Source organism: Halichoerus grypus, chromosome 4 (assembly GCF_964656455.1).
Source record: "Halichoerus grypus chromosome 4, mHalGry1.hap1.1, whole genome shotgun sequence".
Lineage (NCBI taxonomy): Eukaryota > Metazoa > Chordata > Mammalia > Carnivora > Phocidae > Halichoerus > Halichoerus grypus.
In genome coordinates, this window is record NC_135715.1 from 67811147 (window position 1) to 67837127 (window position 25981).

Genomic DNA, 25981 nt, shown 5'->3' on the forward strand with positions numbered 1-25981 from the left:
AATTTTCTATATATTGAGCTATCTTTAGTATAAAGTTATCCTGATTATATAATATAAATTAAGGTTATTTCTTTTTCATGATAAAAAATAATTTAAATACCATTGCAATGATCTTGTTTCATAATTAACCAGAACTTGAGGGATATTCACTCACCTTTTCCTTCTGTTTTATAGCAAATGTTCTGTTTAACTTTTCTTTTGTTGTGGGTCATTTGGCAATTTTCATTTTCTTAATAAATCATTCATTCTTGAACATTTTCAAATTTGTTGTCATAGATTTGTGTGTAGAGAGTTCTGCATGGTCAAAACCAATCAGATGCACCCTCTCTATAGATTATCTAATCTATTAAGAGAGAATGTTAGAATATTGTTTTTTAATATTAAATATTATGATTCTAATTTGTATTACAGTACTCCAGTATTATTTCTATAAGCCTCCACATAAATGGGTAAAAATGGAGGGAAAATCAAACTGTAGGCTTGTTGGTTTTATTTTACACAGTGCCATATAATTTGTTTTACTTAATAAACTAGTGGTTTTTGTTTCATGTAGGAACATTCTTAGTGTAATGTTTGCCTGTGGATTTTATGATATATTAGAAATTCTAATTATAGTAAATAAAATTATTAATTGAACATAGTGTACCAGAGCAATTGTAGGAAATCAAGAAAATAGTGTCAAAAAACAAGATCTGTAATGTGCCTTTCTCTATTTCCTTCTTAGAGATCCAAATGTATAATTGATAGCCTCAGAAAAATAATTAGTTTCATTGATCATCATTATCATTTAGATTCAAAGAATACTAAAGGTAGAAAATAGATTAGAGATAATTAGTCCAACCTTTTCACCCTATGAGGGAGGAAATGGAAACCCCGACTAGATGCTCAGACTTAACCATCACACATGAGTGATTCGTGGTAGGCCAAGAAGCCAGTTGCCTGCCTCCTTCAGTGCTCTTGCTCAATTTCCCCTTTATGCTTAATGGGGAAGTACTTGAATGTTGGGTTTAGTGCAGATTTTTCCAGACTTCTACTTTCAGTCAGCATTCCCAAAGGGAACGATCCTTTAGGAAAAGCGAGTGTGTGCTTAGAAATTCAGAATTAAGCCTTGTGATGAAGTTATTTCTTCAGGATCCATTGGTAAAGCTCACTTGCCCATTGGAAGCCTAGCAGAAGAAACATATCTGTTGATCCTTGGCCTTCATTATTATCCTCATTGTTACCCTCTCCCATTGGAGATTTTTTCCAAAGATCTTCAGAGTCCTCAGATGACCTCCAATGAGTCTCTGTACTTACAAAACTGCATGAAGGTTATTATCATTTGGTGACCAAATTTTGCTGAGAATCAAATGTTGGATGTATGCATCTGTTCTTCGAGTGAAGCCTGAAGATTCTGAAGTGAAGCTGACCATACAGGTGGGTCTTCAGGCATACAGGGGCCCATGGAATGACCTCAGCCATTTGCCAATTGCTCTGTAAGTCACCTACAACAATGCAGAATGCAAAATTGAACCAAGGAGTTTCAAAGAATCAATGAGGCTAGTTTAAAAAATAAACTGAGTAAATAATAAAGAGAATGATCAAAATGATGATTCTTTATCAGACACTCATACAGTACTTCTTTATTTTTAAAAAATATTCTTTCCAAAGAAATCTATTTCTTTCTATGCCTGCTAAAGTCAAGAACTCTGTTAGCTTGTTTCTGATTGGGAGACTCTTCCCACCTTCGCTGTGCTCTTGCAAAACATCAACCTAGACATTGCTGAAGTGCACAGTGGAGCAACCTGCCAGGATACCCAGGCCTTAGAAGGATCAAACAGAAGTCAACAGCAGAAATACATTTGAGGAGGGTGGGTGTCTCTGGAGAGTGGACAAGAGCTTAAATCCCAGTTAAAAGCATGGAATCTCAAGTGATCAGTCCACTTCTGGCAAATAAGAAAGGAAAGGGGGAGAAATATAACAAAGGGGGTAGCAACAGTCTTTGTTTGCTTGCTATCTGTCATATTTATGCCTTTTATTCTGGAGAATGGTTCCTATTTCTACTGATGGGAACTAGCTCTGTTAGGGAATTTTCTAAAGGTAATTAAAAAGCTGTGGTTGTTAATTAACATATGTTATTTCTAATAAATTCTAATGTTATACCAATGATATAATAAATCTTGCATCTTGCTTTGTTCCAATATTCAGAAGAATTCAAATATTTCAAGTCAGAGATATTACCATGAAATAGATGGAGCCAAAGATATTGTAGAGGTAGGACTAGCAAATTAAAGAGCTTCTCTTTTTAAAAACTTTGTTAAACACTAAACACATTTGAGACGATTTTGATACTCAGAGCAGCTGGATTGGGGGAGGCATGGTTAGGAAGAAATGTCAAATTTCTAGAAGTTGTGAAGAAAATGAACCACATTCTTCCTCGAGCTGGTGACACAATGTCCTGCTGATGTTTTGGGTTGGGGTTGGAAGTTATCACCTCCTGCACTGTCCCATATTGAGCACAGACTATGGAGGCTCTCTGCCAGAGGACTGAAGTGTTTTGTGTGGATCTAGAAAAGGATGAGCGCGCAGGGCAGTTCGTGACTGCATTTTACCACACTGTTTGTGAGGATACTTGAAACGACAAAGTTGAAATTATTTTGTTGAAAGAGTCTAGTTCTCTTTTAATGTAGGCAGTTGGTTTTAACCAACTCTCACAAGGGGTCCCCTTTTGTAAGGTAAGGCTCTTCTCCAACACAGAGAAGGTAGGAAGCCAAGCATTCTGGGTGGGTGCTGCAGGTGACAAGTCCTTCTTTGTTAACAGAAATAAGTGAGTTTGGGAATAGGAGATAAAGCCTGATGGCTGCAAAAGTTTGTAACCTTGGCCTTTTGGTTGGAAGTGCATTTAGCATCCTAATTCTAATTCTCTTGAGATGTTATTCAGATCAGGCAAGATGTCCCCATTCTACATATTAGCCTCTTTGCTCTCAACATGACTTTTGAAGAAGAGGTTGTATAGCACCTGCTCTTCTCCATCTGCTCCCTGCTTCTACTTCCATTTATTTGACCATTAACATCTTCCGTGACACCAATAAAATGGAGGTGGTAGATTATCTTAGGAGATTTCCAATAAATCACCCGACAACTGCCTCACCTAGTCATTTATCACAAGCATATTCCTACAATGGAGAGGCATACATAGCTATTGATTTTTATTAAGCTTGCATTAAGCACTTAGGAGAAGACAACAATAAATTAGTAATCACCTCAGTATTTTTCAAGTTCAACTGAAGTGGCATTAGAGGAATTTTGAGATGCTGTATCAAATATACACTACATGGTGAAGGACACAGAGCAGGGAAGACAGAAAAAAGAGGACACTAAATGAGAAAAATGGGGAAAAATTAAACTATAAGGAAGATGTGCTGGGGAAAACTATGGCTCAGGGTTGACATTTGTGTATAACATAAAGGGAAGCTGAAATTATGGAGTGTCTCCCTTTCTTTGTAAGGTATTTGAACTTCCAGTTAAGACTGGTAAATAGAAATGACTAAATCTTATTCCCAGAAGGATGTTAGTGTGACCTGCCATGTTCTCAAACAAATTTGACAGTATTTAGTTAGGCAGGTACTCTGCTTACTTCCACTGCCCAAGCTCTGATACTCAGAGTGGAGAAAAACATAACTTCGTGTGCCAGGGCTTTTGTCCGCCAACAGAGGAGAAAAGGCAATAGAAAAATTTGCTTATTCCATCCTCTGCCCCATAGAATCTATAATCCACTGAACAAGACCATTGTGATGCATAATGGGAAGGAGAAAACTTGCAACCTCTTTGCTCTCATTTTGTAATTCAAGGGTCATCTTTATTCTTTCACTCATGGTGTAATGGTTAAGATTCTGGCACCACACTGTTTGAATTTGCACCGTGGTTCCATGCCATACCTGCTAGGTGACCTTGAGTAAGTTACTTGACATGTCTGTGCCCTCATATTATTGCACGACCAATCTCTAGAAATATTTCAACTTGGGAAACTCTGTACCCATTAAGCAACAGCTCTCCTTTTTCATTCCTTCCCAGCCCCTGGCAACCACCATTCTACTTTTTGTTGCTATGAATTTGACTACTCTTGGTATCTCATATGAGTGGAATCATACAGTGTTTGTCTTTTTGTTTCTGGCTTATTTCACTTGACATAACGTCCCCAAGTTTCATCCATATTCTAACATGTGTCTCGCAATTTCCTTCATTTTTAAAGCTGAATGTATATACCACATTGTGATTATCCATTTGCCTGCCAATGGATACTTGGGCTACTTCTACCTATTTCTTTAAAGTAGTTAAAATCTTAGACAAAGATAGGACCACACATGCCCTTGGAATGAAGTTGATTTTGTGCTCTTTTTAAACTTAAAAATTCAGCCTATTTCCTGGAGTTAAATGATCTGCTCACGGCTATGTGATCCCCTCCCATTTTGTGTTTCTCCTCATCATATTGGTTGCACAACAATATGAATATACTTAACAGTACTGAACTTACACTTAGAAATAGTTAAGATGGTAAATTTTGTGTTATATATAATTTGCCACAATTAAAATTTTTAAATAAAAAATAATAATGCAAATTCTGTGAGAATAGAGTAAGATTAAGGGGTATTTACTTTATTGTAGATTTGATGACTTTCTCCCATGACTTTGCAAGAAGAACTGCCACCTGCCATTGAGGCAGTTGAGGCAATGTTCCAGCAACCTCCAGATGCAAGCAGTCCCAAGAAGCTCCTGGCTGCACTTGGGCCCTAGTGGAGAAATAACAAGGCTCACTTAAGCTCAGAGATAAAGATGCTAAAGACCCTCCGGGGAATATATGTAGTTTGTATGCTTTTAAAAATACCTGCCAGAGCACATACCCTCCCCAGTGTCTATCACCCACTCAGCCCATCCCTCCCACCCCCAAAGCGCTGTGAATTGTGCAAGACTGTTGAATCTCAGATCTGTACCTATGAAACAATGCAATATATGTTAAGAAAAAAAAAAAGAAGAATGTAGCAGGAGGGGAAGAATGAAGGGGGGGAAATCGGAGGGGTAGACGAACCATGAGAGACGATGGACTCTGAAAAACAAACTGAGGGTTCTAGAGGGGAGGTGGGGAGGATGGGTTAGCCTGGTGATGGGTATTAAAGAGGGCACGTTCTGCATGGAGCACTGGGTGTTATGCACAAACAATGAATCATGGAACACTACATCAAAAACTAATGATGTAATGTATGGGGATTAACATAACAATAAAAAAATTAAAAATAAAATTAAAAATTAAAAATAAAATAAAAATAAAAATACCTGCCACTACAAAGATCATAATTTCCACCTGAAATGACACATTTAAATAGTATTTTTCCACAATTATGATTAAACTCTTTCTACCCACTATTGCTTAGAAAAATGCTCTCACAATAGGGAGAGATGACAAAATAAAAACAAAAGCAAAAGTGCAAAAAGCCCAGGCAGTACTGGGCATGTGTTCCACTTCTGTTGGCGTCCTATCCTCGTGGTGCTTGAGCCTTTTTTACCCCTGACCGTTAGCCACCAGCTGCATCACAGAACTCTCGGGCTTCTCTGTGACGGGGAGAGAGTGACCATGAACATAGCCTCAATAGGAAGGGAGCATGGTAACAGGACTTAGCAGCCAACTGCAAGGAGGCCTGGGTGATGGAGAACACCCCACTGCTCATCTGAGTTAGAATAAGCAGATTCAAAGACCATGCATCTTTGGCCTTTGTAGCCAGAATGTAAGAAGTTATTCCGTATGTGTTGTGGAGAATGGTTGTAACTGGCTCAAATTACATGGGAACCCATATTCTGAGCTGTGGTCTCAGAGAATAAGCTAGTACAACATTGCCTTCATTCAGCTTGATTGCCATGATTTCCTGCAAGTGATTCATATGTACAGTTGATGCTCATTATTCATGGATTCAATACTTGTGATTTCACTTATGTGCTGCCCCCAAAAGTTAATACTTGAGATGCTTTTGTGGTCACTCATGGACATGCACAGAGCAAGGATACATATCCCCAACTGAGGTTGAACAAGAGGTTCTACTCTCTTGTTTCAGCTCTTTTTCTGTAAACGAGTGTCCTTCCTTTTCATGGTCTATTTAGTACCGTGTTTTCACATATTTGTGTTTTAATTGCTGATTTTAATGTTTAAAATGGCTATTACGTGTAGTGCCGAAGTGCTGTCTAGTGTTCCTAAGTGCAAGAAGGCTGTGATGTGCCTTTCAGAGAAAATATGTGTGTTAAATAAGCTCACTCAATCATGAGGGTTAGTGCTGTTAGCTATGAGTTCAAATTAATGAATCAACAATATAGATTAAATAAGATGTCTTTAAATAGAAAACACATGCAAAAAAGATTACGTATTGATTGGTTGGTGAAAATGTTCTGACCAGAGGCTGACAAGAACCTAACCTCATATTTTCTCTAGAAGCAGGGGCTCAGTATTCACTAATTCAGTGTTACTTTATGGGACATAACTACCATGAATAATGAGAGCTATTGTTTATCAACCTAGTTGAAAGCATAGCCCACATCTTTGTATTTATCATTCATTCAAAATATTTGTTATGCACACAAAACTATGGGACTGGAAGGCTGTCAAATTACTTAACAACACTTATATTAAATTTCTAAATCCATTGAGTTAAACCCAGGTCAGTCTGCCAGCAAATGCCTTACAAGGAGGACCATATTTAGATAAGTACCAGAATGTGGAAATTACAGAGCTTTCAACAATTCTCAGAGCAGAGATTGTGTCTTCTCTGGCCTCTATGGTAGTATTCTGAGCAGTGTGAACACAATGAGTATTTGCTGCATGAGCACCCTTGCATGTGGAGAATGGGGAGGTTTGATGCAGAGGTGGGACTGTCTTCTGCATATTCACAGTCTACTCTCTTCCGGGCAGAGCTGGAGCCCTCCCCACAACATGGATGGTCACACAAAGTATGACCAGAAGTAAACTCACTGAGATGGTGGTTCTCAGCTTACTTTCTGCCCTACCCCACCCAAGTGATATGATAACCCACTTGTCAGTAACAGTGGCTCATATGGGTACTAATGCTTAAGGAGGAGGTAGGATTGTATGCAGTGGTGGTGAGGTTGGGAGGAGTTGTCACAATTTCTTTGAGGCAAATGTAACTTGAAAAAGTCCCAGAGGTGATTTTGACATATTCCCTCCCCTCAGCAGGGTGTGACATTTCCTTCTCACATTTCTGTCTGGTGAGAGAACGTGCTTTGTTATTTCACAAAATGTCCAATTCTAACTCGGTGCCCACGTTTGGTGTTTTCCTAGCTCTAGGTCTTACTTTACTGTTTAGAGTGACTTGTTCTTAGTCATGCCTTTAGGTAGCTTAAGGGACATATCTTAGATTCTCTCTCCGGATCACTACCTAGTCCCAAGTCACTACTCATGCATTGTAAACATCAGAAATACTCATTCCTGTATAAGATCATTGTACCATTTCTGCTTATGGTCCATGATTTCTTCTGTTAATATCTCGCTCTCTTTTTAAGTTGAATAACAGAACAGCATGTTACTTTGATCTTCCTTGTTTGTGGCAAAACACATCCTTTTTGGACTCTTGCCTTAAAAAAAAAAAAGACTTCAGTAGGATATAATATAGTTAAGAAAAGATTTATGTCAGCAGATAATCCAGTTCCTTCTTTGTTCTCTTTGAATCTGCTTCTTTTCAAGATGTCCTTTATAGCACCATAGTTCCTTTATCTGTATTCCAGTGGCCATTGAGACATTTTTCCCACTATCTATGAAAAACATATCTCATTATTATTTATTTCAGTTACAAAAAACCAATGATCATCAGCCTCTTTGCATATTACTGATCATCAATAACACTAGCTGTCGAACTCATTAAAGATGAAAGTTTGCTTATGATTCAAGAGGTCTAAAGAGAAACGTGTAATAGAATGTTCCTATTAATAACACTTAGAGTAATAGAAGAATCCAAGGGAAAAAAAGGATAAAAGTTTTAACCAAGATTTATGGGGAAAATTGAACCACTGAGCTGGTACGATTTCCTTATCCATATAGTAAATGAAGGTTAATGGTGTTTTGGTTCCCTTCATGAAATATTGTCTATGTTCATGAGTTCTAAAAGTATAGAGTAGAAAATAATAGTCTTTATCCTGTAGTTTGGTACCCAATTGGACCAAAGATTTATTAAGAGATAACAACCTTAGGCAAGACGACTATTCATACAGTGATAGTGCTCTCTAATGGTGTCATGTTGGGGCACATATTTGAAATCATGTCTAGGTTCATCCTCTTATTAATCACAATATTTATCATGAAATATCTATTTCTGGCCTATTTGATTTCTTATCAAAAACCCCCTGAATTCTATGAGCTAATGCAAGAAGTATGTACTACCTCTTAAGTCTCCCTTAAGTATGTAGTGCCAAAATTATTTTTAATATTAGCATGGATATCCATGATGAAAAAGAATTTTTAGAGTAATTTATTCTCTTGCTTACTTACCAGGCATTCCGTTGGCCTTCACCCAAAATATTTTTGAAACAATTAGTTTGGAAAATCCATAACTCCCACATAATCATTCCCAAGTCTACACACAAATGAAATTTGCCATTATTATAACCAAGTATTTTTTTTTGAACTATCACAATACATAATGTGGCAAACCAACAAATCCCTATTTAAGGGAATCCAATTACATTGCTTTTATAAGTTATTTCATTTAGAAGATAGGTCTCGATGTTTTGAGAGCTGAAATTTTTGTGCTGTGGTTCCCACTCTAATATCAGAGCAAAAGAACTATACAGCTTGTTTCTAAAGCAAACTGTGATTATAAACACATGTGTGCAAAATATTGTAGGAGGAGGTGTACAATTTGATTGTAAGGGTGCTATCCACCCTCTAGCTACATATAATTTACAATTCCTATAATTCTCTAATATTTATTCAATTTATGAGAACATGGACTTCTCTGTACTATCAAGCCTATTATAGATTTTGATCACATGATCAAAAAGATCTGTCATTTGGCTATTCCAGTTTAATACTTCTAATCACAACTTGAAAAAGACATATAAATACTCACCAATCTTTGATGTTACAAAGTTGGGAAATACAGTAAAAGATAGAATTGTGATTCACAAATATTTTAATGTGTTGGAATAATGGACCTTAAACCAACAAAACTGAATTTAATAGGTATAAATATAAAAGCGTAAAAGCCATCAGTGGACCTCTATTGCTCTAAAAGATAATCAAATATTAGACTATGTAGTTGTTCAGGTTCTCCAAGAAATCAACATCAAAATGATATGAAATTTGCAAGGATTGTATTGAGGCGAAGGCCTATGAAGAAAAATGGGGAGGGAGCTGGGAAAGGATAGGAGATTCATCCAACTATGATGCAAATCTGACTCCTAGTAAAGGAGAGAAAGGAAGGCAAGTTAGGTGACAGTGTTTTTTTTTTTTTTTTTTTTTTAAAGATTTTATTTATTTATTTGACAGAGAGAGACACAGCGAGAGAGGGAACACAAGCAGGGGGAGTGGGAGAGGGAGAAGCAGGCTTCCCGCTGAGCAGGGAGCCCGATGCGGGGCTCGATCCCAGGACCCTGGGATCATGACCTGAGCCGAAGGCAGACGCTTAACGACTGAGCCACCCAGGCGCCCCTGTGTGACAGTGTTTTTGACCTCCATGAAGTCTAACGAAAGTTCATCAAGGCCACTGGGGTGTTCTTGAGCCAAAATTGGCCTTCTGGAAAAAGACCTATGGCTCTCAGGAGCAAGCTGCCTTAGTAGGTCTGCTGCAATCAGTCATTAACTAGGAGCAGCCTATGGGAAGCATGACCTCAGTACAAATGAAGCTGTGCATTTCAGAGTGTGACAGCTGGGGCATATGGTCAGTCAATGTCCCCGTAGTTGGAAATCTAAAGTACATTCTCAAGGCATTCTCAAGACAAGTGCCTACTGTAATTTGGGTTTTCAAAATTCCATCCAAGTTTTTCTTAGAAAATATTACAAAAATATTTCTTAAATTAGTAATTCAAAACCAAGCAAGCCTGAGATCTAAAAGTGCAGTCCTGTCTTAGGATTTCTAGTTTCAGAACAGTTACTACTCACAGAAAAGATGTTTATGAAAATAGAATTAGGGGCGCCTGGGTAGCTCAGTCGGTTAAGTGTCCAACTCTTGATTTTGGCTCAGGTCATGATCTCAGGGTTGTGGGATTGAGCCCAGTGTTGGGCTCCTTGCTCAGCGGGGAGTCTGAATTCTCTCTCTCTCCCTCAGCCCCTCTGCCCACCCCCTGCTCGTGCTCACTCTCTCTCTCAAATAAATTAGATCTTATAAAAAAAAAAAGAGAGAAAAAATAGAATTAAATTCTGGTCTTTGATGTGTGTGTGTGTGTGTGTGTGCACATGCATGTAATTATGGAATGATGCCTTTTTACACATGTGCTGTATTTTAAGCATCCACAGCCATCATTCTCCTTTTGATGCTTACACTGTCAACTTTTGCCAGTCGGAACTATTTTAATGTTGCCTCTGGGTCATTTTGATCTTTTCTTTTTAAATCAACTTTATTAAAGTATTATTTATTTATACTGAAATGCACCCGTTTTAAGTTTACAGCTTGATGAGCTTTGACAAATATATCTCCCATATAATCACCATCACAATCAAGAAGAGCCATCATCCTAAAATTTGCCTTGTGCCACTTTGCAGTTATTGCCCCCCAGTTTGCAGCCCCAGACAATCAATGATCTGCTTTCTTCCACTGTAATTCATTATACTTATTCAAGAATTTTATACAAGTAAAACCATATAGAATGTGCCCTTCTCTTAGTTCTTGCTTTTTTACATTCACATAACATTCTGGAGACTCCACTGTGTTTTTCCATCTATCAGAAGTCCATTCCTTTTTATTTTTTGACAAGTATTTCCTTCTGTGGATAACTGCAACTTGTTTATCCATTCACCCCTCAATGGACTTTTGAGTTTCTAGTTTGGGACTATTATGAATAAATCTGCTATGAACATTCACATAAAAGTCTTTGCAAAGACATATGTTTGCATCTCTCCTGGGTAAACACCAAGGAATGGAACTGCTGAGTTAAATGGTTAAGCGTCTAAGAAAACTACCAGAGTACTTTCTAGAGTGCTTGTGCTATTTTACATCCTATCCAGCAGTGTGTAAGAGTTTTAATTGCTGCACATCATAACTAATACTTGTGCACAGTAGTATTTCATTGTGATTTTAATTTGCATTTTCCTGGTAGTAATGATATTGAGCATCTTTTAATGTGCTTAGTGACAGTTCGCATACCTTCTTTTGTGAAGTGCTTATTCAAATCATTTGTCCATTTTAAATTGGATTCTTGTCTTTTTAACTAATGAGATGAGTAGTTCTTTATATATTCTGGATATGAATCCTTGGATATATGTATCATAAATATTTCTCCACTTGAGGGATTGGTTTTCATTTTCTTAACAGTGTGTTTCATTTAATGATGAAATTCAACTAAATTTCATACAGTCTATGTTTCTGTATCCTAAGGATCATTTTCCTACCATCAAAATCTTGATGATTTTATTTTATCTTGCCTTCTAAAAGTTTTATAGCTTTAGCTGTTTTTTAAATCAATTTTGTGAATGTTGTAAAGTAATTTCAAGGTTAATTTTTTTCCATATGGATATCAAATTGTACCAGGATGAATATGATTACTAATTGTTACAATAAGACAGACCTGAAGCTGACTGCAAAGCTGGTGAGGAACATCCCCCCTCCTCCTCAAAGGAGAGTCAGCAACAATCAGAGGAGTTATCGTGAGTCTACTTTCTAGTACTCAGCCTGTAACCACCTCCTAAATCCTCCTCAATATCAGGCAATAAAGGGGAGAACCATTTTTTTGCCCGGTTGACCATACAATTTGGTCAACAATTTGCTATGTTTATCACTAAAATGGTCCAAAACTATGAAAGGTCTGAGCTTTTACCCTTCTTGCAAGATAACAACTTAGTCTGCCATAGTTTCAAGGATGTCAACAGAAGACGTGATTCCTGGGTCAGAGACAAAGAACTTTCTTACTCATGGGAGGAGCTGATGCGAGAGTCTCAGTATTTGCACTAGCTTCCTGAGCCCCAGTTTCAACAGGGCAGTATCTGCACATGCAGTACAGTGTGGTAAAGGAGAGGAACCCTGAGTTTAGGGAACTGGAATCTTTTATAACGTGAAATAAAGTTTGTCTGCCCTTTGTTCCTGAGAGAGACAGTATCTCTATCTTCCAAGGCAGTTTGCTGTATAATCTCGGGGGGGAAAAAAGTCCAGAAGAAATGCAGGCAGTACCTCTGGTTGCAAGGTATCTGGAAATGTGAGCAACCAGTGGAGAACTGTCACTCATACTTAAGCTCCTGGTTGTTCTTTTATGGCTTCATGGAGTTTCTTCCTATGCATCTCAGTTTAGTATTTTGCAACAGACTCAAGGACCCCTATGCAGATTCCTATAGTTTTTTGGCTGCGTAACTCCCTTCTCTCTGATTCTCTGTTCTGTAAATTCCAGTCATTTCAGCTTCCCTGAGTTCTTATCTTCGTCTCCTCGATTTAATACGACCGTTGTGTTTTGCTGGTGTTCTGCCTCTTTGTGCCTTAATTCAGAAAGTGCTTCCAGACAGAAAGCCGAGGAAATTTTAGGGCTCACCTTATCTATTTACCTTCTCTCGGGGATCACAGTCCTATGCCATCTCTTTTATAATGTCTGAAACAATTATTTTGTACATTTTGCCCAATTTTGTATCCTTTACAATGGGATTACAAATCCAGTACCAGTTACCTCAGCATGATAAAAGCAATTATTTTGTACATTTTACCCAATTTGATATCCTTTACAATGGGATTACAAATCCAGTACCAGTACCAGAAAATTTTTTAAATTTTCAACAGTTTTTGAGATAGTCATTAAAAATAATTAGGCTTTAAGTTGCATATACGTAAAACTAAAATTAATCACAGACCTAAAATGGAACAGAATAAGGGAACACTTATACTGAAGCATGAAACACTTGTGAGGCAGAGATACAGTCTGAGACTGCCTTTCACGGAGGTTAACAGGGTCAGTCTGTCCTCACTGAGGCCAGACAGGTGAATGAAGAGACAGGAGGGGAAACATTAGAGATGCCCCTGGAGGCTGCTCCCTCCCCCTTCTTTGAGAAGGCAATTCATCCAAACCTTTGGGAAAATGTCAGATTGATTTTTTTGATGTTGTTATGTACTTCATAGTAAATGTTTTAGTCTTGACCAGAAGTGTCTCTTTCTCCACTATTAAGTCAGGGCCTGCGGTCTCATATTGGTTATGAAGAGTGGTAGCTTACTGCTAGTTATGGGCCTGGAGCCATCTCCTGGGCTAGACATATTGGTTCACTAACCATACGGCACAGGTTCAGGCTTAATCTGGGGAAAAGTGGTTTCCGGCATACCCTCACTTATTTACCTCAGGACTGAATTCGTAGAATGGGAATAAATGAGGGAAGAATCTGTCACTCGTTTTACCAAATCTTTTTTCAAAATGAACAAAACACCGCCAGCACAGTGAGCGTGCCCTGACTCATGTCTCATCTTTCGTATTTCATCCATCTTCCCATTTTATTTCCAGTCTGATAATTGTCCATCATTTCAACTCTTTCATTTCATAATCTTATAAAACCAGTTAGTAGCCTTATAAATGTATTAACCAAGAGTGGACCTAAGCTGCTTTCCAAATGTTGTCTTTATTCAGTAGATGACTGAATTCTTCAGGCCATGCTAATAATCTATTTTACCAGCACATACTTACAAAGCACTTAATGTGTCCTTTTAGTGTCATTATTGTTTAAGGTAAAAAAAAAAAAAATTCAGTAGATATTTTTAAAGTCCTCTCATTTGGAGCTATGATGTATTACGATTGGTGATTGCGGCTCAATAATATGACCAAGAGAAAATCCAGAGGTTGCTTCTTAACCTCTGACCTAAGACACCCTCTTTGCCTCTTCCATAATCACTTTCCTAAAAAACAAAGCTATGCCAATCATGTCATCCACAGCTTGAAGACTCGTGGTGGCTCCCTGTGGCCTAACATAATATTGAAACATTTTAGGGTACACAAGACCCATTACAATCTGAGCTTTGTTTTAACCTTCAACAACTTTTTCTGCTATTGCCTCACCTTGGGATTCTACCACTCTGAAATCACCTTACACCATAACCAGGTCACAAGGCCTTTTCAAGATTTGGTGCCTTTGTTTGGGCCATTTCATCTGCCTAAAAAGCTCTCTCTGAAAACTCTGACTGCTCTGGCCAGACCTATTTGCTCACTCTTCCTCACCCGTTTCTCACCTTTGTGCAGCTAAATTGCACCAGTAAACATATCACCGGCAAATCTCATGCTTTACCCACCAGAGAGAATGAAAAAATCATGTTAAGATAGTTCTCCAACCTGTATGCTTTAATCTTCTCTTCTGTTGATTCCCAATAGGCACCACCTCTTTCCAATAGTTGCCACCCTAAACATCCCTGCAAATCCCCTGTTATGCTTACATATGTAACTCAAAATTCCCTTTGACCCCACCAGACCAAGGCAGGGAGAGAGGATACTTACTGATTGTATGTTCTTGAGCAGAGCTGCCCAGCACAGCTCTCTCCGATGATAGAAATGTATCTCTACTGTCCAATATGATGGCCACTAACAACACATGGCTATTGAGTATTTGATATGTGACAGAGGAACTGAATTTTTTTAAATTGCATTTTAATTAATTTAAATATAATTTAAAGAGTCATATGTAGCTAGTGGCTACCATATTGAACAATGCAATTCTATAATCCTCATAGGCTTGGAGACCAACTCATAGGACTATTATTGTAGGGATTAGGCCTTTAATAGTAAAAGAAAAGAATTTTAAAAAGTGGATAACTGGTCATAAAAATTAAGGTGCTACTAAGGTCATATGATTGCAAGAATTTTTTCTTTTTCCATTCTTCAGGACTTAATTATCTACAATTCAGCCTACATTATTTTGTATTTTCATACTGCTTTTTAAATATTCTACAGCCTTACCTTTGTATGTAAGTTTTGCCACTCTGGAATAATAATGTTGATTTTCTATTTTGTTCATTATTTCTTTATACCTTTATGAATGTGCTGCATATAGACAACATGTATTAGATGATGTTGAGCTAGTGATTGGACTAGTCAACGAAGTACTAGACAAGAAAGATTGCTTTTATGGAATACATGAAAACATAAAATCATCCCTAAATGAATTCAGTTAGCATTCATGAAGGTTATAATAGGGAAGGCAAGACAAAGCACAAATGGGGTGCCAGATAGACCTTGGTCAACTGCTTCAACCTGTCTAACCTTCAGTTTCCTATACTGTAAAATGATGAGGATAATAATAATATGCAACCCAATGATATAATGCATGTAAAACCCTTAGGTTTGTGTCTGGTATAGGGCAAGTGTTTAAATGTTAGTTGATATTACTGCAATAATGATTATTCTATTATTATTTTATTAGTGTTCTCATAGTGTAGAACTTTACAGTTGACAAAACACTTTCAGAATGTAATCTCATCTGACCCTCTAAACAGCCTTCAAGGCAGGTAGAGAGTCCCACTTCATAAAAGAAAAATGATGCTTAGAGACTTTAAGCAACTTGTCCAAGCAACAAAAGTCAGAGCTGTCTACAGACTCCAAAGCTCACGCACAGGCCATTATGCTGTGCTGCCTTCGTTACTGGTACTCATCTTGCTGCCTTTTTAGAGATGCTTATGCATTTCTTCATCTCCAAGTGCTTAATCTTCATCTGGGTTTTAGCAAATATTCCCTGCTTCCCAACCCTATGGAGAGGGTTGCCTCTCTTTCCAGCCATATGCTGCTATTGTGTTTTAAAGTTGTTTCTTATGTGTTAGGCAAGCAAATGTTTCATAATATGTGGTAGTGCCTTGTGTAAGCATTGGCAAATCAATTTTTTGAAAAACTCTTATCCATATCCAAGAGCAAACACTTATGGTTTACTTCTGAAAAGCCAGGCCAGCATCTGAAGCTGGGTCTTAACAAATGTGTCTTTGTTCCAGCTGATCTCAACATCAGTTATAAAAGCTCTTAGGCATCTGCCAAGAGTCTTTGCCATATTGTACCTTACAAGTAAGAGACAAAGGGCTTTGGAATAATTAAACAAAGCACAATTTCTACATTTTATTTACTCAGGACCCTATCCTGTATCTTTTATGCCAGCAAAATTTAAATGGAAGTTAGCTGAAAGGTGGCTCACATGAGATTTAGAGGATTAGACTCATAATCCATACTCAAAAAAGTGTTCCTACCAGTGCATATTCGCAGTATTAAGACATGATTTCTCTTCTTAATTAGACAGGATACAATGTGGCTAAATAAATGCAAAACTCGATGACTGCATTCATTCCACCACATCAGACCAAACATGATGATATGGCCAAATGAGCAAGGCATCCTTCACATCCAAAGGCAATATGAGTCTCTTCACTCTGTGTAATAATTTCCCATCCACACCTCCAGCCTGCTTGACTTGGGGTCACTGGGCATGAACACTGAGCAAAGAATGCACCATCAAATACAACTGGGGTTTCAGGAAAAACAGCAGGGTGAAGAAGCAAAGCATATCATAGGATGCTTGGGGCCCTCTATGCGTTTTAATTCTCTGCTTAATGAAATGGGAATTAGACTATTGCTTTATAGGGATGTCTGTATAATCATGAGCAACTCAATTTCTGTGTCTTTTTCTCTACATGTAAAACAAAATAGTTGAGGAAAGACTTCCCACAACAGAATCAAGTTCATACGGGCTCTTCGACATTACGCCAGAAGGGGCCTATCCTGAGAAACTGTCTAATGGAGTAGTACAGCTAAGGCCTCTTACAACAGCAATATTCTAGGATGTTACACAATAAAGATTTTTTCAGAAGACAGTTGCTTTACAGTTGGCTGGGTTCTTCCCAGAATATCATACAAGTATTGAGGAATTTTCTTTAGGATCCTGCCAGGAAGTCCCCCACACATAGTGGGTAAATGCTGCTCTGTAGTTCCACTGAGGGGTACCTACAGCTTATGACTCAATTCAGGATAGACATATGAGCGATGAGTGATAAAGGAACACTGACCCCAAACTGACAACACATGGTCTCTGCTCCCAGCTGATTTCCTGAGCTGCCCTGAGCATTTTTACCAACACACTTCCTGTTCCATCATTTGGGAAGTCCAGCTAAGAGTCATTTACACTAATTCTGTCCCATCCATAATAAGCTTCCTATATATATTAAGATTTTTAAGAAATGTTTCCAAATTATGTGTTAAAGTAATATGGAGTGTACTTGGCCTATAAATCAATCCTGTGTGTACTCTGCTAACTTACCTTGCTAAAGCCACACTGCTCTTGCAACATTGATTTACAGTGTTGTTCTGGCTTGCAAAATAAAACAAAACTTTGAATCTGCTTTAAAAATAAATTGCACGCATTTCAATCAGTGAAGACTTTGGTAAATGCAGTGAAGGTTGAAAGGCAAAACTGATGACCTCTGACCTGCTTATTTTGAAGACTTTATAGTAGTGATTTTTGTTTTGCCCATTGTGAAAATTGTTTGCTCTGGCGTTCCTTACCTGGAGCAGGTAATAACAATGTTAAAATATATCTAATCGTTTTCCGTTTCTTAAGATATAGCCATTTGTTTTAAAATAAAATGAGGTACTACATTCTTTGTGAATCAAGGACGTTTTCTTCTTATATTTTTACTATAACCCAGACTGTGCTGTTTTCTAGTCATTGAGAGGAGTAAAAATCTATTTTCTTCTGTGCCACACACAAGCTTAGAAAGTTACCTGCTGAGTGATTAGGAGAATTCAAGTGCTACCTGACAAAACTAATATGTCATGGAAAAGAAATACAGAAGTAGTGACTAATCTGTGAAACTGCACCCGAAAATACTGTATATACCCATCTAGAGGTGGAAAGAGACACAGCTTTTCAGTGATACTTTTACTGTTGTTTTCTTCCTGGGCCAGTATAAAAAATGAAAAGACCTCTTGCATCTTGGTGATAGATGGGATTTCCTAGACCCCAGCATGATGTTCACCAGAGCTAAAGCTGTCTGCTTTAGCTGGATTATTCTTTAAAGGGGTGAGACCAGAAACTCACTCTCTCCTTGGGCCAGGAATAACAGCACTCTCCTCATACTTGAGTGTAGCGTTCTTGACATGAGCAAAGTGTGCGCCTTGAGTTATATTTCCAATAATGCTTATTTGCATTGATCCATCTTTATCCTCTTCTTTCTGCTTTGGGACAAATGTAAATTTATGCAGTGGTTGGACACACAAGCACCATCTGTCATTGTAAAGTAGAACAAGGCTCAAGCTGCAAAAAGGGTTAGGACTGGTGCCCTTGGAATTCTTGACTTGTTCTAACAAACGAAGTCAAGAGGACAAGGGCACAGGATAGCAAAACTCAAGCTCACTGTCGAAACACAGTGTGGATGATGGAACGAATCCCGTTGCAGTCATCCTGTCGGTCATTCCGGTGGTGATGCTGGGCAAAGCAACCTCATAACCAAAGCTTTTTAAAGGTTCTGATTTTGGAGGTGAATTTAAGCTCAGCAATTCTTCTGGCTTCTATAAAATTATCAAACATGGGGATTAAGTCTTCCTTTTCTTTTGTATTTGTTAACCATAGTTTGTAAAATGTAGTTTGTAGAGGAAGCACTTAAGACATGCTTTCTATTGATTTTTCTGAGTGTTTTACCTTTTCCAGCCTGTAACATTGTTCCTTCTATTCTAGATTTCATAGGCTCCATTCAGGGCATGAAATGTCTGCTGCTTGAACGTGACCTCCATGCCTTCATTTTACCCTTGTACAAAAGTGATCACTGTATCCTTGTACAAAAGAGTGGATCACTCTTGTTTTTGTTTAATCGGTTGATCTTTTTAAATAAGACTAGAAAGTAAATCAGACTTTTAACATTATAACTCTGAAAATTTTTTATAATTGGGGCACCTGGGTAGCTCAATCAGTTAAGCATCTGACTCTTGGTTTCGGCTCAGGTCATGATATCCAGGTCGTGAGATTGAGCCCCTCATCGGGCTCCTCACTCAACATGGAGTCTGCTTGAGATTCTTTCCTTCTCTCTCTGCCCCTCCCCCTGCTCACACACATGCACATGTGCACATGTGCGCTCTCTCTCAAATAAATAAATAAATAAATAAATAAATAAATAAAATCTTTAAAAAAAATTTTTTTATAATTACTTCCAGACTTGTCAAGATATTGAGATCAAAGCTACAGGACAGTCTTGCCTTCTAAGCATATATCCCAAATTATTTTACACATGAACAATATAAATAGTGGTGCCTGGGTGGCTCAGTCGGTTAAGCATCTGCCTTGTGCTCAGGTCCTGATATCAGGGTCCTGGGATGGAGCCCTGTGTCAGGCTTCCTGCTCAGTGGGGAGTCTGCTTCTCCCTCTCTCTCTGCCTCCCCCCTGCTTGTTCTCTCTATCTATCAAATAAATAAAATCTTTTAAAAAAACAATACAAATGAAGATAAAGATGAACTTAATATAAAAAATGGATTTTAACTGCAATGACATTGCTATTAGACTATATGACCATATACTATAAATGTAATGGGCATAAATTTTTAATTTGTATTTATATATCTATAAGTAATGAAATGTGAACATATGGCTTGAATTTCAGAGAATGATTAATTTTCAAGTGAATTAATAGAGTGGTTTTTTGTTGTTGTTCTTTATAGTTTATGATAGGTAAAATATTTGCAAACCCATTTTATTACCATACGACAAGAAAATAAAGAGCTAAAGGTTGTAGGTGATGGAGAGGATGTGGTGAGAAGCAACCCAGGCTTGCCCTGGCTCAGCTCACCTCCCTGCCTCCTTCACCAGAAAGCTCCTCAGCCTTCATCCACCAGAGTTCCTTCTACCGTAGTGCCCCAAGTCAGGGGAGAAAGGACCCCTTTTCCTCCCAGAATTGTATGACGAGTGGGGTCATTCTTCCTTATATATCAGTTATATGGCATTGCTTTATGTATCAGGCATTATCTTAACAGGATCTCTACCCTCTGAACACCTGATATATGAGGCAAAAATATGAAGAGTCAGTAAGGTACTGGGAGCTTGGGACACCAAAGTCACCAGCAGCACAAGTGACACAATGTTAAATGTCTGCCATAAGGCTAACAATATGGGGATTGATGTCAGAGGCTCTGGCAGATCTTAGCCTGCCAACGTGTGACATGGGTATAGTTGCCAGGCTGCAGGGCAGGGGACCAAGTAGGTTCTATCAGGTCCTGTGTTTCACCAAGTCAGAGGATAGGGTATGTCTACAAAGATGAATTGACAATACAGAGCAGCATGCTACTAATTTCCAAACTCCTCTCATAGTTCAAAGGAAGCAGACATCACAATGAGGCTCTAGAGGAGATACATCTTAGGTGGGTTCTGAGGAAAGGGTAGAATTTAAATAAAGTAACACAAGAGGAAAGCAGGAATCTCACCAGTAGGATTCAAGCTTCTGCATCTTCTTAAGCAAGCTTCCCCTATTGGGGGTGCTCAGCCTGTGCCCCATCTCTATAGACTTCAAGCAACAACCGCATGGTCTGGAGAGCTCCTCCCAACCCACACAGAGTTCCTCCTGCAGGACGCAGCCCTGTGGTTATAGCTGCCCCTTAACTCTGCCAACCCACTCCGTTCTATGCCTCTCCTGGCAAGTGAAGGCAAGCCACAAACAATGGCCTCTTCTAGGCAACTGTTCTTGATCTTTGCCCATTTACTCTCAACACAGCTATGTATGTTCAATTCTCCTGTAGTTCTCAGAACCCAGCCTTGATACTGGTTTCCAGTTCCTACACTTCTGCAACCCAATAGATGTCCTTTGAGGCTTCTTGGCCCTTGGCTTCCAGCTCCACTGGCTCTTCTCACCTCCTGATTTTGGCATTTCTCTTGGTAGGGAATGAGAAACTCTATGTGGCAGGTCCAGCCTTATAGAAATGCACCCCCTCAGTCTCCCACACTTGTGTTTTTCCCTTTCCAGCCTCATAGCCCAGGAAACACTCAAGTGCTTTAGAGAATAAAGACCACCTGAACACAGAGTGTGGTGAAGAGGGCAGTGTTCCCTCCACTGTGAGCTCCTCAAGACAGGTGACCATGTCTTTTCATTTTGAATCTCCAGCTCCTAGAGCAGAGCCTGGAATAAAACGGGCACTAGCTAGATGGTTCTTAATTATAACCCCATGATAAAGTAGAACCATTTTAGTCTGTTTCAGCTGAGATTCCCTGCTATGGACATCAAAAAACATTAGGTGCCAAGCCCTTCCACTCCTTGCCCAAATTCCAAACCAGGATACTATGCAGGATTTGCAAAGAGGGTGGTCAAAATTCTGTTTCGTTTTCAGCACATCATCCACCTCACAATTTTAAAAGGGTTGAAATTGAAGAGTAAGGAAGGCAGCTCTGTTATTGGTGGAGTGGTCAATATGCTGTTTCTCTCTCACTGTAAGTCAAATAGGGGGACCCCTAGGGCCCCACTGCGTGAGGGGACCGGAAAATTTGACCAATATTCTCTGGACTTCATCAAGGTCCAGAAAATGGTCCCTAATTCCTTTCTGGGAGGAAGAAAGGCAAAAGGCTGTGTTTTGAACTACCTGCCACAATAGGAGAACAAAAAGAGGGAGAACTGGGAGAGAACTGCTCTCCCATTGATGGCAGCAGGCACAGGTCCCTTGTCCTGGGCCGGATGTGGCTTCTATACCGAAAGTGAGCATGAGAACTGCCTGCAGGGGAAACTGATCACTACAGGTAGGTAGGCTACCAGATGTCCAGGGCTGAGAAAGAAATCCATCATGTGACCTCACTGGAAAGGATCGGCCCTGGGAATCTGCCACATCCAGAGGGCGCTGATATGGATCTCATCTGACCAGCTAGCTCACACATAAGACCTTTTGTTGTTTCAGCCTCAGGCCCCTTCCACTCATTGCAACCCCTGAGGAGGCTAGGGTGTTTGGATGAGAGGGGGAGGGAAGTGGGGGCAAAAGGAAGGCTGAAGAGCAAGTCTGGGAAACAGAAAAGCTTTCATCTGGGATCAGAATGGAACCTTTTTGTAATTACAGTGGACTGGATATTTCAGTTGCTAAAATGAGATTGTTCTTCTGGTCACCCAAGGTGACCAGATTACTTTAAATCAGCTGTGTGATCCTAAGAGCCACGGTACTTCTGATTTCATCTGAAGAATGAGGAATAAATGGGTTAACAGTGGGTTTGAAGGCCAAATGCTGAAAAAGAAAGGGAAGCTTTCTGTTTCATGCAGTTGAATTCAGCTGATATAAATATAACAGAAATAAATAATGAACTGACAAGTGAATTAATAAATGCAAACAAGGAAATAATTGCAAATTCAGTCATATTACTCAATTTGACTCAAGACATTACTTACCATAAATTAGACTTTTAAAATTATCTCCAGTTCCCCCTTCTAGTTTACTATTATCTCTGCTCTTTACCAGGTCAAAATTCTGGCCTCTATTTTTTGGCCATTTCAGGTGAGTACTCTTTTCCTCACAGCTGCCAGTTCCTCTGGCTTCTGCTCTCCTAATTTTTAGAGAAATTTTACTCTTCTGCTCACAGCTCAGGACAGCTATACCAAGTAAGCCTTTGCCTTTTTTTCTTTTCCAGAACTTTACTAATTTGCTACTATATGGATGTATCCAAAACATGTATCCCTTTCCTGCTTTTTAGATTCCCTTTTTCCAAAGTAAAAATCCAGGATTTGCTGGCATATTGGACACTTGGGTACCAGAGAAACTGGAACTATTATCAAGCCAGACATGATTTGGGAAGAGGGTTATATATGATTTTTTGAGTCTCTCGTTTCTGCCATCACTTTGGTTCCATGTGTAGGTCAGCTGCCCTCTGTTACAGTTCACTATTTTAGGTCTTCCCACAGAGCCATGGGCATATTTAACTAACTTCCTCTTTCCTCAGCACAGCAGACTCTTTGAGGGTAGAGTAAGGATTAAGCAGAGGTAAGATATGGGTGCCCCAGGAGATGAAAGGAATAAAGAATTTGAGGACTACATCCCTGTGAACAGTATGATTGATTATCCATCAGGATAGCTCCAAAACTTTATATTTTGAGTTGTTATTTTACAATTCAGCTTATGATATTTTAACATATATCTTTGTGCTAAATCACTATTATACTGTTGTACTAACAGGCTTACTTACTCTGTGCTATAGTACTAAGTGGTAGATTTTTAAAGTTCTTTGCAGTTTATTAATATCAAGTCATTTGATTCAGAAACATTCGCTTTCTCGGGCCAATGGACTCAGCCTACTCGTAAGGAGTATTAAAGTACTGATTGGTCAGTGTTTAACAAGCCAGGCCGAGTGATTTTATGTGATTTGGTTTAGCGGTCTGCCTCCCTGATTCTTGGTTTGGCTGACAACACTACAGTGCTTTAACCATTGTTTTAGAAAACTGAAGAGAAGTATTTCCCTTCATCATTACAACGTGGTAAACAGCTCGGATTAAAGCTGGAGGAAGGGTCATCTAGTTGCAGTTATAGCTGTCAGATTCAACGTGTTTTTATATGAAGGCAACCTCGCTGTCCCTTTCATCTGAAGATGGTCTGCGATTGGCCACATTGTGCAAGACCCCGTTCTTAAGGCCTTCAGCATCTTTGCTTTAGAGCCGGGTTAGCCAGCCACGTTGCTCTTCCAGGGCTTATTTATCTTACAGGTGACACATTAAGTAGAAGCACATAGTCAAAGTTTGAATTCCAGCCTCTGTGTTGTCTTGATCTGTCAGGTCAAATTAATCATCTAATGGTGTGCCCTTGGATGAGCTGCTTGCTGTATACATTTAGCTGTCCAAACTGCATCCCCACCACCACCACTGGAAGTAATCCTCTGATAAGAAAACAAGCTCACAAAAGACAAAAGTACCAGGCAAGTGGGAGAGGAAGATGACTAGAAAGAGGATGTGCAGTTTTGTTTTTCAAATGAAGCGCTAATGGCAGGCGTGCTGTGTCCACTGGTGGTTGTCAGAGTCCTCTCAGTGTGTGGCATTCCACAGGAACTCAACCTCAAAGCAAGCATAACATCATCCCTGAGGCATTCCTGTGGAATAACCTATAGAAATGTGGGAGAAATATTATGTGTCTTTTGAAGGAATCTAAATATAGTCTGAAAGTTTGATTTCCGGGATTTTTTTTTTCATTATTATACTGGAAGATCCAACTAGTTGTCACCCACCAGCCCAGCCCAGACCAGATCTGTTGGGAACTAAACACGCAGAATACTATCTTTGGTTTAATGCTCCAATGCCACAAAAGGATTGATAAATTGCAAGAAGTTTGGAAAGATCCACAGGAATAATAAAAGTAATAGGGGAGAGTGATTTATGGAGCATATCAAAGGAACAAACCATGTGTAGTGTATTTAAGTGGTGGTGAATAGAAAACACGAAGCCAAAAGTATTTGAAGTGTATGAATGCCGATGTGAAGAATTCTATCACATAGAGAAAATACTCCCTAAAAGCTAGACATCATGAAATAAAATTAAAGACAGATAACTTTAAGTTGTTCACCAAATATAATAGTAATATTAATAGCTAATACTTTTTTAAAGATCTATTTATTTATGTGAGAGAGAAAGAGAGAGAGTGTGAGGTGGGGAGGGGCAGAGGGAGAGCGAGAGAGAGAGAATCTCCAGCAGACTCCCCGCTGAGCGTGGAGCTGAGTGTGGGCCTCTGTCTCACCACCTTAAGATCATGACCTGGGCCAAAACCAAGAGTAGGACACATATCCGACTGAGCCACCCAGGCGCCCCACTAATACTTTTTTATGATTAGGAAAGGAAAGCTATTATATCAATAAAGAGTCATCAATGGAATAGCATTTCTCTATAATTTCAAAAAGAGCCTAAATTCTAGAAATCAGGTCTAGGTTGTAGCCAATTCGTGAAGAGTCTCACTGTTTCCATTCTCTTAAATTATGAGTGTTTGGTGTTCTGTTATCTATGTTTATTTAGCACTTGTGTACTAGATGCTGCAGTACAGCACTGAACAGAAAGAGAGCCCCTGCCCTCCCGGGGCTCATGGTCTCCTGAGAGGACCAACGATAAACAAATAGCCACTTAGATACACTTAAGATTACAGCTGATGTCAGTGCTAAGTAGGAAAAGACAGAGGATATTCCAAGAATTGACAGCAGTGACCTTCCCAGTCTGGGGAGGGTGGTCGGAGAAGTGGCATCTCAGCGGAGGCCTGAGGAGGAGTTACCTGTGGGGAGAGAGGCTGTCGAAGGAGAAGGAGTAAGGGGCAGGAGGCAGCTCTGCGAAAGCCCAGCTACACCAGCGAGCAGTGTGCAAGTTTCATAACCGGATTCATTTAACTGGAGACCTGCCTTCCTCAGAAGAAATAAAAATGAAAATGCAGGGCACATGACCTGCAGTTACCCTAGAGAATCCAGAACTTCAGATAATTCCACTGGGAACATTCTATCCATATGACTTAGTGTCCGTAAGGTATGACATGCTGCATTTGTGATTCTGCAGTGTGGCCTGTCCTTGGGTCTGTGCATTTGCACTAGGGGCTGGCACCATCTGCATGCTTGTGGAGTTTGATGTGACCACTGCTCTCCTCTGTGGCCATAGACACGTCTGTTCTCTCTATGTTAGAAACTCAAAGCATAGGCCCCATAGAGGGGCCAGTTGTGGGAAACTCCTGGATGGTGTATCATTGTGTAAAACCCTGTTGAGAAATAAATTTCTTATATTCCAAAAAAGTAATGAATACATTGGAGAGAAATTTAAAAGGAGATCCTTCATATCATCATATTCCAAAAATCTCTCTGACGAGAGATTCCATAATCAAGGAATTACAATTTCTAAAATTCCAT

At 39.1% G+C, this 25981-nt stretch overlaps 1 protein-coding gene and 1 long non-coding RNA gene across 7 annotated transcripts in view; both read left to right on the top strand.

Moving 5' to 3' along the window:
• STARD13 (StAR related lipid transfer domain containing 13) overlaps nucleotides 1–25981 on the top strand; it is a 508432-nt gene that overhangs the window by 231185 nt on the left and 251266 nt on the right. The gene's annotated exons all lie outside the window — the stretch shown is intronic.
• LOC144381590 (uncharacterized) lies at nucleotides 1189–19035 on the top strand. The gene is made up of 2 exons (XR_013447018.1): nucleotides 1189–1416; nucleotides 18848–19035. It is a non-coding gene; the product is annotated as an uncharacterized LOC144381590 (long non-coding RNA).